The 20,095-nt window shown below is 37.4% G+C and overlaps 1 pseudogene; it reads right to left on the reverse strand.

The window, feature by feature from the left end:
* Nucleotides 1–258: 258 nt before the first annotated feature.
* On the reverse strand, nucleotides 259–7,989 carry LOC129508650 (sterol-4-alpha-carboxylate 3-dehydrogenase, decarboxylating-like; annotated as a pseudogene).
* Between the last annotated feature and the right edge of the window lie 12,106 nt (nucleotides 7,990–20,095).

A 20,095-nucleotide genomic window follows, 5' to 3' on the forward strand; every position in this document is an offset into this window, starting at 1 on the left:
AAGGGAGATAGGTAGGGAAGGAGAGAACACAAACAATATGAAGCTGCCTGCTTTAAGAAATAGAAATAGAATCCTACTAAGGGAAAAATGTCTGTTGTTTCTCTACCTTTGTGGAAGAGCTGGGTGTGTTCTCATCTAACTACAGGACTAGATTGAAGCTCAGAAGAAATTCACTTGCAGGAGATTTGTTTGCTCGTCCTCAGGGAAGAGTTAGCAGCCAGGGGATGATACATGGAGAGAGCTCAGTCTTGGGGTGCCTCACTCGACCTTCCTCAGGTGGTGAAAACTCTGCATGGTTCTTTCTATGGTGTCTTGTATCGTGACCAGTGGCTGGGGGTCCATGACCTTTTTGGTCCTTTCACAGCTGTAATCGTGAATGTACCATCCAGTGAGACCCACATTGGTTGGAAAGTGGGCTGCAGTTGGATTATAGACCTGGTTGCCATGGCCACACTGTAGGAAATATGGTACCTGGGAGTTTTCTCACTAATGGCCACATGTCAGGAGAGGTGCTCTGCCACTAGGATGTGTCGGTGCACCTTGTCCACAAAGGTGAAGTCCACCAAATTCTCCCCATTTCCAATCACAAACCTCATCTTGCCTTTCCTGGATGCCTCAATGAGGATGGGGGCCAGCTAGGGTTTCTTGTACCTAAAATGCCATAAGGGCAGATGGCCATGGTTAAGAAATGTCTCTCAGGGTAATTGCCCCCAGGACTGCTCACTCCTATAAGATTTTTTGTCTCCACATAGTAGTTTATGGACTTCACGGCAAATAGATGGTCTTCAGTTCCAATTTTGATTGACACCCTCAAAGATGATACTGGCACTACTAATTAAAATGAGTTTCTGAACCCCAGCCTCTTTGCAAGTTTCATTGCTATTCTTGGTGCCAATGTAATTCATTTCAAAAAAGAGTTTTTTGTTGTTACTAGATGGTGAGGGCGACACACAGTGGACAACAGAGCTTACACCTTTCAGAGTTGGGTACAGACCCCGTTGGCTATAGAGGACTCCGAAGGAATGTCGAACCCTTGCTGCATATCAAATACATTGACAGTGTGGCCTCTTGCCAGAAATTGCTCCACCAGGTGCTGCCCTAGGAACTCAGAGCCTCTGATCACTCTGCACGTATGGGTGGTTGCCCCCAGTTGGTAGAAGCTCCCACAACCAGTCTCAGTGTGCCCACAGCTTGCATCCTAAGACCTCCAGCTGCTGGAGCCACCATTTTCTCTGATGCAGTCATTTTGATGTCAAGGATGTTTGGTAAGGGTATTATTATTAACCTTATTTTTCATAAATAATTGTTTTTCTTCTGACATTAAACTTAACACACTTTCATAGCTATTACACACAAATTGCAATGAAGAAAGTTATAATTATCCATAATCCAAGAATAATCATTTTCAATATATTTGCTGAATATATTTCTAGGTTCTGTTGTTCTTCTCTCTTTCCTTCTTTCCCTGTCCCATCCCTCTTTCTCTCCTCTCTACCTTCTAAAACAAAAGTACCATCCTAGATTGAATGTTTTGGGGATTTTCTTTTTTTTTTTTTTACACTTAATATAGTTTGGGCACATCCAAAAGCCAACTACATAGTAATTTTTTATTTCCACAGAGTATTTTTTTACAATATGGATCTAGACTATCTAAATACTATCAATGACCATTTAGGCTAATGTTATTTTGCAGTACTCTAAACAACTCAGATGTACAGATTCTTGTACCTTACAATGTGTCTCATTATTTAGGTTAAATTTTCAGAAGTGGCATGTATAGGTCAAGGTATTCACACATTAAATATTTGATGCCTATTGTTGAATTGCCCTCCAAAATATTGTACCTGGCACTGAGGTATTATCATTTTTGCTCTCACTTTTTATCATGTATTTTTTGTCATTTTAAAATTTTTCAATCTAAATATTGAAAAAAATCATTTAATTTGCACTTACTGGATTGTTAGTGAAGTTGAATATTTCTCATACTTTGATGACTACATTTTAAAAATTATTTCATAATTATTTCCTACACATTTCCATCATCTGTTCTCTCCTCTTTCTCCTTTTAATTTTATCTTTTCCTATTTGACTTAAAAGAATTATTGCAACAGTCTTTTGTCCTATGTATACAATAGTTTCCTCTATTTGGAGTATATATTCTAACTTTTTCTTTGTGGTGTTATGTAATCTAAAATATTTTCCTTATTGATAGCTGTATTGATTTGATGTTCTAAAAAATTCATCCTCATCATGACTTTAAAAATGGTAACCTGACTGTTCTTTTAGCGCCTTGAAAAACCATCAGACATGTAGTTTCAGTCAGATGCATGGACAGAATACAGAATTCCCTCTGATGGGAATACTTGTCCTTATTGGTATCTTATTCCTTCCCAAATGTGCTTTACCCTTTCTTCTTAAAATGAACAAGTAGACATATAAAAAACATGATGGGAAAATAAGTAGTGGATTTCCAATACATCAAGAGGTACTGAGTAAGATATGGGGAGGCGTTACTTTTATAGTTTCCCTCTTCCCTCCCTCCCCCATTCCTTCCCTCCTTCGTCCCTTTCTGCATATATATTTGTTCAGTGCCAAATTAATGCCATAGGCATAATTCAAGGTTTCAGAGTTATAATAAGGACAAGTAACTTGAATAAGATACTAGACTGGAATTTCCCAAAAGACAACCTCAGTAAATAATTGAAAAAGGAAGACACATGTTGCATGAACATGGTTCCAGACTATTACTCAAACATGCTAAGTGGTGACTTTTTTTTTTCAATAGAAATGCTCCCATTCAATTTAATGGGAGAAAATGTAATCATTCTTAGTCAATTCATATAAATTTAGTCAAATTAAGTTTAAAAATGTAGGATTCTTCCTCAATCTTGTATCTTCTCAGGGACATTTTTCCTTTATGTACCAAAAATATCATCAAGTCTGGAAGAGTTGGAAGTTCTCAGACACTGTTATTGACATTTTTCCTATTGGCTTGTGCTGAGAGACCTCTCACCTGATTCATTCTCCATTCTTGGTGCAAAGGCATGTCTTTGTAACCACTGCAAATCTTTTTCAGACGGCCAGCTCAGGGTGCCACATCCTTGATATTCTCAACCAAGGACCATGGAAGGGGCTGAGGGATTGCTTTCTCCTTGTGTCCTACCAGAGTATGTGAGGATTCTCATGACACTGCCTCAGATTGCTTCCTGGCATGCAAAAAAACATGTTTCCTCCTGAAACATCTGTGAGATCAATCTACCCCTCATGTGCATGTGTACTCTGGAGCTAACATTAGGTAGGACAGGCTTCAATACCCTTTCAATAACTCTCACTGATTCTTCTCTCTTCTTCCTGACTTGCAAAAATCTTTATCAGTTTTAGGTGCCTGGATATAGCACTTACCAGTCAATTATTTACTCACTCTGTACCTATATTGATACAAAGAATTTGGCTCTAGATGCTATAAGGATCTGGCCTCTTATAACATAAAAAGCTAAAGCATCTGCCAAAGGGTTGATTTTTAATTTTTGTACAAAAGCTAATCATTGATTCTTTCTTCCTATCTTCATTTCTGTAGTTATGATAGCTACCTAAGAGAAACCAGCATGCTCAAGCCTCATGTTTCTCTGGTTATTTTGTTGTTGTTTCTCTCTTTTTCTCTGTTTTCTCTCCTTTTACTTAATACACACACACACACACACACATCCTTATACATTCTAAATTGACAAAACAAATTCATATATAGAGTCTTCACTGAAAGATCTACTTTGATCACAGGAAGAACTTAGGCAACACTTAAGTGTCGTAAAATATTTCAAGATAAAGAAGTGCCAGGAGTCAAGAATTTATAAACTTTAGTAGACTTTATACGCATTTTCAAGACTGACAAGTCTTGGGGAGATCTTTATAGTGAATTCCTTATAGGTTTTGCTTGTTGTTGCTCACATTTTTAAATTTTTGTTTTGTAAAACATGCCCTGCAGGATTTGCTTGCTTATTCACTAAGTGGGAAAGAAAGGTCAACCAAAGAGTGAGACATAGTGTTCCAGCCTCTAGACATGAAAAAGCTGAGGAAAGAAGGACTAAAGTCTTTTTAGGAAGAATGTTTCCTTTATCTCCTTATATTTTTCCTATTCCCTTCCATCATCCTGCTTTCACATTTTTTGGAATTAAGCACCTGCAAATTAAATATGCCCACCCAATTTGTAGCCCTGCCCTCTGAAGACACTCTTAGCAACACCTTTCTTTCTGTGTATACAAATGTACTAAAAATGATAGACACAGAGTAATAAAAATGTGTATCATAAATAAATTGTCAATTTGTCCAGTTTATATAGAAATGTACCTTTCTTTGTTGCATTTAATGACTGATTTTCTAGATTAATATAACTATAAGTGATAAGATGTCAGACATTTGGTTTTAAATATTAGAATTTGATTTGAGGGGCACCTGGGTGGCTCAGTTGGGTAGACATCTGCCTTCAGCTCAGATCATGATCTTGGGGTGGGGGGGTCCTTGCTCAGTGGGGAGTCTGCTTCTTCTTTCTTTCTCTCTTCTGTGTGTTCACTCTCTCTCTCTCAAATAAACAAATAAAATGTGTAAAAAAATTAAAGAATTAGATTTAAGTTCACTTATTGTTTTATTCCAGGTACTGTTGTGCTGTTTCAGTACTAAATTCTTCATTTACTGCAGTATACTACAGAACACAGACTAAGTATTCTAATATCAGTACTTCCTTAAAAGTCTTGGACTATCAGTAAAAATCTAATTGTGGGAGAAACACCCAAGGGGCTAAGCCTTGGGTTGGTATTTCCTGTAGTTTATGGTAGTGTAATGTTGGTGGAATAGTCAGCTCACTGCAATTTATTATTTCAAAGCTATTGATGTTACCACACCTATCACAAAAAAGCCAGGAATTTTTACTTATTTGAGGTATACTTAAGTGTCTTAGAAAGAGTAATTGATTGGTGTGTTCATCTGAAACAGAATATCTACAACTTTCTTAAATATTCTCCTTTTAAATCATTGAAATGTTGCCAGAAAACATAGGAACAGCTGTTGAGTAGAGTATTAAATTTAGAGCAATATTATACAGGAGTGGTGATTTAGACATGACTTTAGGCATAATTATCACTGAAATATTCTATAAATAGAATAGTACAGAAAAACTTCAAATGTATAATTTCCGAAACTGCAATTGTCTATGGAAAAAGGTGCAAAGTAGAACTTCTCTACATATGGTACTGCTTCTTCTGGGATGTGGTAGCAATTCCACAGATCTATGGAACGTGGCTTCTTACTTGCCTAGTTTGTCATGTTTTGGCACCCTAATTTTTACTCCTTTAACCCTAGAAATTTCAAGGCAAAATCTTATATATTTACATTCAAAAATGCTTTTCAAATAATATACTTTTGAGTATTTTGATAGAAAAGAAGCTGCAGGTGACTTTCAATTAATTTATTCATTATTCATTTTGCATGTTTACTGAGTTCCTACTTTGTTCTATGGATTCTGGGTAAGATGAAAGGATGTCATTTCGACATAGTAGAACATCTTAGTAATGGAGTAAAAAATGAAAAATTACTAGGTAAGGTGACAGTTAACTTCTGTTATTTTCCCAGATTTTTAAAACCTTGTCTTCCCTTACCTAGAGATATGGAAAGAGACAAAGAGCATTTTAGCAGAGCTATAGAAATCAATATTATTTTATCTTTGGAAAATAATGAACCCAGTCTTTATGAAACCTGTATGTTTTATCTTGAAACCTCTTATTGCCATTTCTATACATTCTAAAATGCTGTTTCATACTGACAACTAGGATATTCAGGAAAATGGTTAATTTATGCATGTTATCTTTCCAATCAATTCTGTGAATCCCTGCACTTTATACTTTGCCTACTGCAGGCACATATTTTGAATTAAAAGTAAAGATAATGATATTAGAACCAAAAGACTTCTATAATTAGCAGCAAAAATCTAAATAAATAGAATGAGAAGGCTTGACAGGAGAAACTTCCTCAAAGAGGTGAATATCGAGTTTGTCATTAACAGAAAGAAGAAAAGAAGCTGCACAATTGCCTGTGAACTAGCACAGCAATAGCAATTTCTAGCTCTTTATATGTGCTCATATGGACTTCACACTTACCTATAGAAGAGCTACTATCTTGTTTTAGTCATATTTATTTTAAATTCTTATGTTCCCCTCCTGGTCTATAGGAAAGAAGCCTACAGGGAAGGAAGCATACTTTATTCCGTTTTAAAAAATAAATGAATACATGAACAAATGATTGCTTGTGTGAAATTAGGTTGCTAAAGAGAGAAGAAAGGGAGAACTTGCATTTATGGTAATGGCTTCTTTGAAACAAAGATGGCTTAGGTGGATGTTTCAGATTCATTTCCTGAGAAGCCAACTGTGAGATGGAGTTTGTTGAGTAGGGGTTTACATAAGGACAGCCTTGGAGTCAACATTTGTGAAATGGAGGCACTGTAGCAGGCATGGGCAAAAGGAGACATTGAGAAGGCAACTCCAGTCATAGCCTCAATCAATCCTATGGACAGCTCTGGAGCTAGAATGACCTTTTAGTGTTATAGGCCACATTGATCAGGATTCTTTATGCTTGCACTGTTGAGTCATTGGGTGTTGGGCACCCTGGGAAGGGGCATGATCTTGCGAAAGGTGACTCTCTGCAATTGAGGCAATCTCTGATGTTTCTGGCAGTTGAAAGCTGGCTACTGTCAGCACTCTGCAACCAGAGCAGCTTCATTGATATAATTCTTCATCAGTAGGGATCTGGGGTGTGTCTTACAGTGTCTATTACAGTGAGGTGGAACTAGACTATAAAGACCGGTAAATCAGAAAGAAAGATTTAGAGTAGATAAAATTATGAATGGTGAACACGTATCATTTTTTTTTAAAGATGTATTTACTTATTTGAGAGAAAGTGAGAGCATGTGATCCAAGGGAGGGGCAGAGGGAGAGAAAGAATCTCAAGCAGACTCCCTACTGTTCACAGAATCTAATGCAGGGCTTGATCTCATGACCCTGAGATCATGATCTGAGCCAAAATCAAGAGTCACATGCTTAACTGACTAAGCTACCCAGGCTCCCCAGTGTCATTTTTTTTAAGGCACAACAATACTACAAAGTTCATTCCTTTACCAGGATGTAGGTTGCATAGGGCTTGGTGGAGAGGTCCAAACCAAGGGAGTTAGTTTAGAGAACTGTTGGAGTAATCCTGTCATGAGGCAATGAGGCCTCGGCAAACTAAGAGGTGTGGAGATGACCTGAATAGAACCTGGTGCTTGAATGAATTGAGGGGTTGGAGAGGTCTGCCCAGCAAGTTTTAATCTTTATTGTGCCAGATGCTCTGTCTATATCTTATGCTTAATATAAGGTAGACATTTTCATAATTTTATGCTATAGCACAGCAAATAGGCACTCTGAGTGGTTAGATGAATTGTCTAAATTTTCCTTTCTGACAAGGGAGGAAGACTAGATTTGTCTGACTGTAGAAACTATACATTTTTACACCTAATCACATATTTCTTCTGTCCATTGATAAACTAGAGCCTACATTTCATCTCTGAAGTGCAGTTATGCTGGAGAATGATGTGGAAACAGGATGGTAAAAGAAAGTGAAAGAAGAATATTTTGAGTTTTCAATGGTGAGGAATAAGGATTTCTAAAAATACACAAAAGTTTATCAGATAATAGAATAAGAATAACACCCTCATTATGCATTGGAACTATGTTTGAAAGAGAATACACTTAAGTCATCATAAAAATTCTATAGGACAGATATTATTATAATCTTCATTTTAAAGATGAGGAAACTGGGTCTTAGAGAATTCAAATAAACTGCTTGAGGTCAAGCAGCTGGTTAATGAGGTGGAACTGGATCTTTTTACATCAAGATTGTCTGACTTTAAAGCCACCAAACATCATACCTTGTTAAAATTCGCCTACTTAGCAATGGAGAGTATTTCATTGTTAAGTCATTTAGACCATTTGCTAATATACATCCTCACCTTTTGAATATTCGTCAATAACTTTGATGATCTTGCTTTTTATTAATTTGTGTTTGGCTAGTTAGCATTTTATGAACTGGGGACCTTTAAAGTCACCACCAATTCTTCATACAGGATATATGTGTATGTTTAAATTTCTTATATTCAGTCAGATTGAGACTTTCTGTACTAGTTTTTTAAGGCTGCCATAACAAAGTACCTACCACAGACTGGGTGGCTCAAAACAACAGAAATTTATTTTCTATGGTTCTAGACGCTAGAAGTCTGAAGTAGAGATGTTGGTAGAACCATGCTGGCTCTGAAATGTGTAGAGGAATCATCCCTTGCCTCTTTCTAGCTTCTGGTGGTTTGCTGGCAATCCTAGATGTTTCCTGGCTTATCCATATGTTACTCCAATCCTCTGTCTTTGCATGATCTTCTCCCTATGTCTCCATCTTCACAGGGCCATATTATATGGACTACAGCGACATTGGGCTGAAGGCCGTCTCTCTTCCAGCATGACTCCATTTTAACTAGTTACCTTTGCAATAAATTTATATCCAAATGAAGTTACATTCTTAGATACTGGGGAGTAGGACTTCAACATATTTTGGAGGGGGCACACAGTTCAACACATAACACTTGCACACATAAAATCAACGTGTGCAATCAAAATAATTTTGTTTCTTGTCATGTCTGTAAAAAAAGTAGATAAAGCTTTGCTAGGCGTATTCCTTCATAGCGTCTCTTTAACTATTTAATCTATCTGAACAAATTAGATTCAGATAGATAGTAAATTATTCCTAATGGTCCATAATCCAACACTCTCTCCTCTTTGTATGGAATTCCAACTGATATTATTGAGTGTGCTCCTGTGGGGAGCAAATACCTTTACTAATATTACTTTTGATTTTGCTATTCCCAGTGGGTTGCATTTTCTTTTTGCTCATTTAGATAAGTTCCCCTGGAACATAGAGTCAAAACTTGTAAGGTAGGCTTGGGGAATTTGTTCTTCCTAAAGTGCTTTATTCTAATTATATTTTTTATTACTCATATTGTAAATGAGACAAGCTGAAGAGCCATTGCCAGACTAACTTTTTTTCCAGGTTTTGTAATTTGGAGTACTCTCCTTCCACATATATCTAATTATAAGAATTTCTTAGATGTAGATATCCAAGAATCTTAATATTTAATTTGCCCCTAGGAATATGACAAGCAAGATCTTATGCTTATTAAATTGGTCTTAGGGCAGGCAGCCCTAAAGTCAGATGCTATGATGCATGATTTGTATTTAGATATCATTAAACCATGAATAAATTATGCAATTATTTCATTTATGTGTAAAATGGAAATTAGACCTCTTAATTGTCAAATGTAATTATCGGTTTCTAGGTTTCAGCCTTATTTACCTTTCTGCACATCTTATGACTTCTTCCTTCCTCAAATCCTTTTTTATTCCTGATATCCACCACACATCCACTAGTACTTTATATGTGAACAGTCCTTTTTAGCATCTTCTTCTGCCTTCTTATTTGCTGTCTATCCCCTGCACTTGTATTTATTCCAAAACATAATCCTTTTACTCTTATGATATTGTGTTCACTGCAAAATTGTTACATATCTATATACCAAGTAATGCCCAAATATACTTTTTTAGCTTTGATATCACCAAGTATTTGACGTTGGTTGCCTCCTGGATATACTCTGGATGTGTATATGTATTTTGGAGTATAAAATGTGTCACATTTATTATCTTTTCTACAAAAGTGCTTTGGTAGTAACGTAGATATCATTCCTTCCTTGATTTACATCCTTTTCCATGTAATTTTGAAATTCCTACCCCAAAACACAAAGTGTATTCCCCTCTTAGATTCTGGGCTAGAATCTCGGTCTGGCCAATGAGATGCTAAAAGCAAGAGCTTTTTCAGCATGTAAGGACCGAAGTGTGCATGGGCATGTTCTTTTGCACCTTTACTATTGTCACGAGAATACCACACCTTGACTAGGTTGCTGGTCCATGGAGTTGTGAGAATCAAGTAGTAGACCCAATCCACAGACCTAGGTTTGATGTAGAACTACCCAGGGGAACCCAAACAAACTCAGTAGGTCCAATGTTATGTGAGTGAACTCTATTGACACAAGTAGAGGCAACCTGGTAAGATGTATGAGAAATAAATTATTGTTTTGGTGTGTCTTTGAATTTTGCTGTAAATATCCAAAGTTATCTGATGGAAAAATCGGTACTTGGAGTGCTAATAAAACAAAAACCTAAAATACATGGCATTGGTTTTAAGCCTGGATGGCAAGTTAGAAAGAAGCTGACATAGGAGGCTTAGAAAATGGTAGCCCATATGATACAGTCATGAAATATTTGTAAAAAACTGTCTTCCGTGATCCTCTGGAAGACTGATATCAGGTGTAGTTAATTTCTAGATTTGGGCAGGACAGACTCCAGGCAGAGTGCAGAATGAGAGATGTAACTTCGTTTAGATGGATTTAATGAGGTAATAAAAGTAAGACTTGAGCTCAGAGAAGAATAACCTGGTTAGTAAATAGAATGAAGAGGCAAATGTACTGTTTATAAAACTTATTAAAATTCTTCAGCCTCTCTAACTTTGCAAAACAGTAAAATATTCTCAAATTAAGATAGATACAGCCTCAAGGTAAAGATAAAATCAAGGGCCTTTAAGATGTATCTTAGGGATATAGACCAAATCAAGAAGTAGCCCTCCTGTACTTTCTTAAGATTTCAAAAGAATTACGGTGGCACCTAGTATGTCTTGCAGGGAACAAAATGGTCTCTAGAAAGCACAGGTTCTTAATGGGCCAGTGCTACCCAAAGCATGCAAAGGTCTATGGCCTTTATAACTATGGTTCATGGAAATGGAATATAAAATAAAAAGCAAAAATTTGTCGCTTTTGTATGTGTTGATTGTAATCAAGTATATAAAACACTCAGATTTGGGGACAGCTAGCTAAAGTACCACCAGTTAAAGCTAAAAGGGACTGAAACTGCTTAATATTTAAAATACATTTTGGGTCCCTAATTTTTCAGGCAGAGATTAGGCTGAGAATACAGAGGGTACATCCTCTAACAACTTCTTTAGAATTGGACAAAGATGACAACCAAAGTGGCTGAAAGCCACTCTCAGAAAGTAGAACTGGGATCTAATCAAGGGACATTTTTTACTTCCAGAAAAGGGAGGCATGGAAACATTTGCATAGTAGGAATTCTGAGTTGCCAAGGAGTGGTGATTCCTATGGTACTTTTCTTTTTTTCTTTCTTCAAATGGGAATTTTTTTTTTAGAGTTCACTTGTTTCTATTTCAAAAATTATTAAAAAATTTTTTTTTTAATTTTTATTTATTTATGATAGTCACACACACACACACACAGAGAGAGGCAGAGACACAGGCAGAGGGAGAAGCAGGCTCCATGCACTGGGAGCCCAACATGGGATTCAATCCCGGGTCTCCAGGATCGCACCCTGGGCCAAAGGCAGGCGCCAAACCACTGGGCCACCCAGGGATCCCTATTTCAAAAATTATATGATATATGCATGAGGTCAAAAATTTACTTGTATATTTATCTTTCTCTTTCTTTCTATTCATAGATCTCTGAATCAAGAGACTGTATGTCTCAACTTGAAATACTTCACTAGATCCCAGACTTTGAGCCTGATATTATGATTAGATAAGACATTTGAGGATCTGGGGATGAAGTGGGGATGAATATATTTTGCATATGGGTAAGTGTGTGTTTTTATAGCCAAAAGGGCATCTTTCAGGTTTACTTTAAAAACAGTTGTTAGGCATTTTCAAGTTCTGAAGGTAGCATATTCTGTACTATAGAATACTACTCCAACTAATTTACACGGAAATAACATGGAAGTCTGAGAGCTTTCAGTATGACTCTGAAGCAGATTCAAGGTGTGATGCAAGTAGCTCTGTCACTTCTGTCATAGATTTAGCAGGTCTTTTTGTATCTGTGGTGGAAGAAAATGTCATGTCAAGCAGTAATAGAAAAATCACAGTAAACACTTTTGAGTTTCTAGAGAAAGGCCCCATGCCATCTGTAGCACCATTCATAAGGCATCTTCTATTATTCCACTAATATTTAATATTGATGGACTGGGTAAGCATCTATGCAGTCAGAGATGCCCATCATGGGTAAAATGAATAAAATCATGAATTTAGGCAGGCTTAGCAATACACTTTTAGATGAGAGTGATATATCCATGATAGGCATGATTAATGTCAAGGGCACAAGAAGTTGCATTAACAGGTGGACCAGACCCCAACTATAGTTATCCACCACAGTTACAGCGCTGCCTATCTTCATAGTACATCTGTGCCAAAAGGGAGTAGGTTCTTTTATAACAAGTTGACTGAAATGTAAAGAATCAAGGCTGGTTCATGGAAAATCTACACAAAGGGAAGATCTCCACACTAGTTGGTCATAAACATAGTATAGCAAGAGATGTGCTAAAGCAAGAGTGTAGACAGGGGCTTGGAGCATAAAGTTTGAAAGGTTAGGGGCAGGTGGCCTGTGGAAGAGGCATGTGGATGGACAAATGGGAGAGGATACAAAGTGTATAGAATTTTTGTATCACTCATTTATGCCTTCTAGAATAGATCCACCTTTACCAATAGAAGCACTAAATAACCAAGTAGATGGAATTACACAGCCCAGTGACATCAGTTATTGGCCACTTATTGCTGGAGAATTTAAAAATGGATATGTCAGCCATGACGACAGGGATGAGGGCTATACAGAGACCCAACAGTATGGGTCACCCCATGAAGATCCCCACCTGCTAAATATCCCACCTGCCAGCAACAGAGACCAGTGGTAAGCCCCTCATATGGCATCATCCTATGAAGTGTCATCCAATTCAGTGGCAATTGATTCTCTTGAACAGCTTCCATCCTGGAAGAAATTCCTCTTGATTGAAATTTTCCACATTGTCTTAGTCTGTTTGGGCTACTATAATAAAATATTAAAGACTGGGTAGCTTATCAAAAACAAGATTTGATTTCTCACAGTTATGGAAGCTGAACGTCCAAGATTGGGGTCCCGGCATGGTCAGGTTCTGATGAAGGCCCTTTTCCATGTTGCAGACTGTGACTTCTTACTGTGTCCTGACATTGTAAAAGGAGTAAGGTAGTTCTCTAGGGTCTCTTCCATAAAGAGGCCACTAATCCCATTCATGAGGGCTCTGCTCTCATGACCTGAGCATTTTCTAAAGGCCCCACCTCCTAATATCATCACACTGGGCATTAGTATTTCAACATATGAATGTGGGAGGACACAAGCATATAGAATATAGCACGTATATTCTAATGATACATTTTTGTTTCCTTTGCTTCCTGTGCCATGTTTAAGGATTTACAGAGTTTCAAATGCTGATACTGAATGCTACATAATATCACATCAAACTAAGGAACCCATTTCACAGCAATGGAGGCACAGCAATGGGCAGAAAATCATGTCCTCCACTGGTCTGTCATATGCCATACCACTCTGAAATTGTCAACACAATAAAACAGTTGAGTAGTCTTTCCAATATTCTGCTAATGCACCAGCTTGAAATACTATCCTTTATAAAGGATATTGTCCTTTAGCATGAAGCATACACTCTAAATTAATAAGCATGATAGACTACTTGAGTTCAGGAACTGAAATGTGGAAGCAGTTGAATGGTAATTTTTAAAGAAAACCTACAAATAAGTAAGAAAATAGTAGGAAAAAAATCTCTGAAAAAGCATGCATAGTTTTATTCCTAAGAGTCAATGGAACAAAGTTTTATTTTCCATAATATGATAGGCTGAATCTAAAGTGGCTCCCAGTGATCTCAATCTACTGGTATTTATGCCCTTGTGTATGGACTAGGCTTAGTTACCTACTTCTTATAAATAGCATATGTCAAAAATTATAGAATGTTTCTTCCTAGATCAAATTAAAGAAGATAGTGACTTCTGTCTTGTTATTATTTATTATCCCTTGCCCTTTTGCAGTCTATGTTAAGTTGATGGTTGCTTAAGGTATTTTTAAAAGATTTTATTTATTTATTTACGTGGGAGAGAGAGAGACAGACAGACAGACAGAGAGCACAAGCGGGGGGGGGGGAGGGGGCGGGGTAGAGGGACAAGCAGACTCACTGAATGTGGAGCCCGATGCAGGGCTTGATCCTAGGACTCTGAGATCTTCACTCTAGCCAAAATCAACAGTCAGATGCTCAACTGACTGAGTCACCCAGGTGCCTTGATAGTTGCTTAAGTTTGAACGCATTCTTTATTCCTTTCCTCCCCTGCTTTAGGTATATGGTGCCATAGTTTATATCTTTTTATTTTGTGAGTCACTTGACTGATTTTTTCAGATCTACTTGTTTTTACTCCTTTTGTGCTTCCTACTTTTCTTATACCTACTTATGTTCTTTCCTTTCCACTCAGAGTCCCCTTTAACATCTCTTGTAGGGCTGGTTTACTGGTCATGAATTCTTTAACTTTTGTTTTTCTGGGAAACTCTCTCTCTCCTTCTATACTGAATGATACCTTTGTTGGACAGAGTATTCTTCATTGTAGGGTTGTTTTATTTCAGCATTTTGAATATATCATGCCACTCCCTTCTGGCTTGCAAGGTTTATATTGAAAAATCCACTGATAGTCTTATGGGGTCTCCCCTGTATGTAACTGTTTTCTCTTTCTGCCTTCAAAATTCCCTTTATCACTACTTTTGACCATTTTAGTTGCTATGTATCTTGATGTGGACTTCCTTGGATTGATTTTGTTGGTGGCTTTCTGTGCTTCCTGGATCTGTTTCTGTTTCTTTCTCCAGATTCAAGAAGTTTTCAGCTATTACTTCTTCAGATAAATTTTCTGCCTCATTTTCTTTCTCTTCTCCTGGAATCCCTGTAATACAAAAGTTGTTATGCTTGAGAGTGTTGTTGAGTTCCCTTAATTTATTCTCATTCTTTATTATTCTTTTTTCGTTCTCCTATTCAGCTTGATTGCTTTACTCTGTCCTCCAGGTCACTGATCCATTCTTCTGCTTCCTCTAGTCTACTATTTATTCCATCTAGGGTATTTTTAATTTCAGGTGTCAATTTCTTCATCTCTGATTGGTTATTTTTCATGTTTTTTTTTATATCTTTGTTGAGAGTCTTAGTGAGGTCCTCCACCCTTTTCTCAAGTCCACTGAGTATTTTTTATAGCAATTACTGTAAGTTTCCTATCTGGCTTATTACTTTGTTTCATTTAGTCATCTTGCCATGATTTTGTCCTGCCCTTTCATTTGGGACATATTCCTTTGTCTCTTCATTTTGTTTAACTTTCTTTTTTTTAAAAAAAAAGATTTTATTAATTTATTCATCACACACACACACACACACACACACACACACACACACAGGCAGAGAGAGGCAGAGGGAGAATCAGGCTGCATGAAGGCACCCTGATGTGGGACTCAATCCCAGGTCTCTAGTATCACACTCTGGGCTGAAGGTGGCACTAAACTGTTGAGCCACCCGGGCTGCCCTTGTTTAACTTTCTATGTGTATGTTTCTCTGTGTTAGGAAAGTCAGCTACATCTCCTGCACTAGAAATAATGGTTTTATGAAGAAGAAGTTCTATAGTGACATTCACTGGAACTGTCCCCTATTCACTGGCACTTTGTACTTCATGGGTATCTCTTATGTGTATTTTTTGCACCCTACTCATGGCTAAGCAGGATTTGCCTCAGCCCAGTCATCTGTAATGGCTCTTTTTGCTTGTTTTAGGCAGTGTTTTGCACTGTGTTCTTATGGCCCCATCTGGGCTTGCCTTGGGTTTGAGCTGGCTAGGCATTTGCCAGAGCTGCAGTTGCACTGAACTGCATGGCAGTCATGGCGTTTTCCCCTGGTAGTCTTTTGTTAGCGGACAGGGACTGCAGTCAGATAAGGTGTCTGGCCCTAGCCCACTGTTGGGGCTGTAGTTGAACTGGTGCATGTGGTTACCTTCCCCTCTCCCTGGGTCAGGGGTCACTTCAGAGTGGTGCTGGCCCTTGGAAAGGTTGTTTGCACAATGCCATGCTTGTGATGCAGCTTTGGATGTACTCTTGCCAAGACCAAGTGAAAGGGGGTGAGTCTGCAGAAGAGCATGAGGGCAGGACACATGGTATTAGCAAGGTTTACACAGATCTGCTGTGGGATAAATCCTGGAACTGATTTAGACAGTTGCTGAATGTGTTGGAGGGGATAAGTTCACAGAAAAGCATGAAGGTGCAGCATGCTGATAGCAAGCTAGATAGAAAGTGTTGATGCTATGCTGGTTCTCACAGTTGTCCATAATTTAGGCTGGGGAACAGGGTGAGTAAATGATGCTCACCAGCTCTTTTGTTATTGGAGAAGTCTCCCAAAGATCCCTATTCCTGTAGCATGCACACACTCTGAGATTAGTAAACAAATATCCTTCCTGTATATTCTAGTCATCTTTCAAATTACTACTTTGATGCTGTGTCTCAGAGGAGCTGTTTGCTGTGCTATCTCTTTAAGCATGCGGATTCAGTTTCCTGTCAGCCTCTGGCTCTCCCAGAGCAAAGTCACTGATTTTTAAAGTTCTACATGTAAAGCCCCACTCATTATAAGAACTCAAGAAATTAAGACCCTTTGGTTTTTAAAGCCAAATATTATGGGGTTTGCCTTCCCAGTGAGGATCCCCTATGTCTGGAGTACCTGGTATGAGTCTGCCTCTTTCCATTCTCCATGCTTGCAGCAGTCCTCCCTCCTATGGATAGTCTTTCAGATCAGCTTGGTTCTCAACTGTGTCTCCACTCTTCCTGTCATTTTTGATGTGGCCTCTTCTCTATATTTAGCTGCAGAGAGTCTGTTCTGTGAGTCTTTGAGTCTTTTTCTGAGTTATTCACACTAATGTCGATGTTATCTAGTTGTATCCATGGGAAAAGTTGAGTGTAGGATCCTATCTGTACTGGCATCTTCCCCAGAAGTCCTATATCTTCTTAATTCAAGATTTTTCTGCCATTTTGGAAAATTTCTAATAATTTTGTTCCATTCACACCATCAGCAACTATGTAATCAGTTGTATTCATCACATTTTAACTGTATTTAAAGTAGATTCAGAGGGTTTCAAAAGTTATTAAAACAAACACCATTTAAACTTAGTTCTGCTTATAGATGGAACCAAGGTAAACAATAACTAGAAATTCTTCATTAGTCATGGTTGAGAATTTTATTTTTGAATCCTTAATAGAGTTTGATAGGACCAAAGAAATATACATTCAAGAATGTTTAACATGAAGTAATGATTTAAATTAGAATTATTTCTTTTATACTCCTTAAGTATGAAACAAAAAATGTTCTCCTTCATTTATCCTGTATGCTGGGTGACAGATGGAAGAAGAACTTCCTCTATGACTCTCGTGTAATCTCAATGCTCCAGGGTGGTTTTGCAGTCCCCAAATCTCTAGCTTCATAACTTTCAGATATGCTATGTCTTTGAATACCTCAGAGAAGTATAACAAAGTAACTAAAGGGATGCTCAGTTTGATAACTCAGTCTACACAATTGCTTGGGAGGTCCTGCACTGACCTCTGAGGTAGTCCATGCATCTTGAAAAGTGAACTTCTGTGTTAACTTTTAGTGACAAGAATTCCTTCCCTTTCTAGCCCTTAGAAAAATTTACCTTTATAGATGTATTCTTCCATTTTCCAAATTGGTCCTGAACACAAGTCATATTCATAAAATTCTGTTTCAACCTAAATTGAAATTTCTGGCATATAATCAGGACTATAATAGCAAATATTAAAAACTGAACAAAGTATAAACCTCACAAGATGAGATACATATGAGGTTTATATGGAGGACTATTTCTGTGCCAATTAAGCTCAATAACTGTTTGTTATTTTTTTCCTTTCCTTATTTCCTTTCTGAACCTTCAAAAATTTGGCCTGTATAATTTATTATACAAAACTTTGAATTTGCTACAGATATTAACTTGAAGGTTTTGAAATTGAGACCAGGTGGTTCAATCCAGGGCCTTACATTTGGGATATTAGATTCCCCTAGGGTAGCAGTCTGTCAAGAAAACCTTTGTGCAACACAAAGATAAGTCTAGATTCCTGTGCCAAGACTTGAGGGGGAATGAGCTCTCTGCTTGAAATAATCTAAAGTTCTGACTGTGTTGATGAGTAGAAAATGGTGAAATTTTAAATGCATAGTTATTATGGAGATGGAGACATTGCCTTTTAGAGATTTCTTCTGGTTTCATTCCACTTTAGGAATAGAAGATCAGGAATATTTTTCACTGGTTTAAGATATAAGAACAGTGTAGAAATATTGCTCTGGCAAGGAAGGTTTTCCTATCTGTGAATTTTTTTTTAAGTTAAGATTTATTCATCCTTTAGTTCACCATCATTATATCGAACAGAATTTGTCTCAACTATCTGCTTTTGCACACGTGTTGTCAAATCTCTCCAAATCTTACACATTCTGTTCATGTTTGGGGATATTTTTTTCCTTCTTTAATTCCTCTAGAGTTTTCACTCATTATCTCTTTTTACAATTCTTTTTGACACGCATTTATTCTAAGATGCTTTCTGAAAGCTAGAGTGGACAATGACTATGTTGTGGATTTAGGACTTTGCACTGTAGCTCAGAGCTTCTGTGGCTCTGAGTTCCTAAACAGAGTTGATGTGCACACCCTCAGGATATCCATGTTCTTAGCCTGTGGCACAAGTTCAAAATAGAGTCAATTCATCATAATGGGTTTGATTTTCAAAAGCAAGAATTTCACTCTGCCCACTTATTTGGTTCCATCATGTAATGGCAATCCTACCAACAGGCAAAAAACACTCAGCTACTATATGTTCTTAGAATATCTAGGAATACAAAAAATAAGTAAGTTTTGATCATACTTCATCATTTAGAGGTATTACTTTGATAACCTATAATAAGTATTTATCTTATAAATTCATTCCATAGCTTAAAAAAAATCAAGTTTCTCTTCCCATGTATTACATTAAGTTTCTGAGCATTTTATGTAGAATTCAAACCCAGTGTTTAAAACAACCACCACTTTTCTACAGAAACCTGTGCCCTGAGCATATTTACTTAGGCTTTCACATTTTGTCAACACTGCTATGCCCTGATATTTACAATGCTTTCACCTGCTGCTTCTTTTTTTAAAGAAAATTTATTTTATTAAAAAAAATCTATTGAAGTATAATTAATATACAATGTTATAACAGTTTTAGGTGTACAACATATTTTTTTAAAAGATTTTATTTATTTATTCATGAAAGACAGAGAGAAAGAGAGAGAGAGGCAGAGAGAGAAGCAGGCTCCATGCATGGAGCTCGACGTGGGACTCGATCCCAGTTCTCCAGGATCAGGCCCCGGACTGAAGGCGGCGCTAAACCGCTGAGCCACCCGGGTTGCCCAGGCATACAACATATTGATTCATTAGTTTTATTCATTAGTCAGTGCTCGCCACTATAAAGGTAGTGGCCATCATCATGTTATTACAATATTATTGACTATATTTCCTATGCTGTACTTTTTCATCTCCATGACTTACTTATTTTATAGCTAGAAGTTTGTATCTCTTAAACCCCTTTATCTATTTCACCTCCCTGCCTCCCATCTCCTGCTTCTTCTTCACCCATATGTAGCCTCCAGGAAGGCTTCCTAAGTGACTGAAGCTCTCCTGACCATACCTATTTAGATTTAACATACAATGTGTTATGTTGTGAACCTCAAAAGACTAAGCAGATCTTTACCTTTGTTAAACAAACAAACAAAAAAAAAAGCCTTAATTTCTACATATGCATAACTAATTATCTTACTGATTGGGGATTTTTTTTTTTTAAGGAAAAAGTTACATAAGTCAATCCTTCAATTCATTGCATTAGCAATTTCTGACAGAAATGGTACTTTTTAAAAAAGATTTTACTTATGTATTCATAAGAGAGAGAGAGAGAGAGAGAGAGAGAAAGGCAGAGACATAGGCAGAGGGAAAAGCAGGTTGCATGCAGGGAGCCCTATGTGGGACTGATCCTGTAACTCCAGGATCACACCCTGAGTCTAAGGCAGAC

Source organism: Nyctereutes procyonoides, unplaced genomic scaffold, assembly GCF_905146905.1.
Source record: "Nyctereutes procyonoides isolate TBG_1078 unplaced genomic scaffold, NYPRO_anot_genome, whole genome shotgun sequence".
Taxonomy (NCBI): Eukaryota; Metazoa; Chordata; class Mammalia; order Carnivora; family Canidae; genus Nyctereutes; species Nyctereutes procyonoides.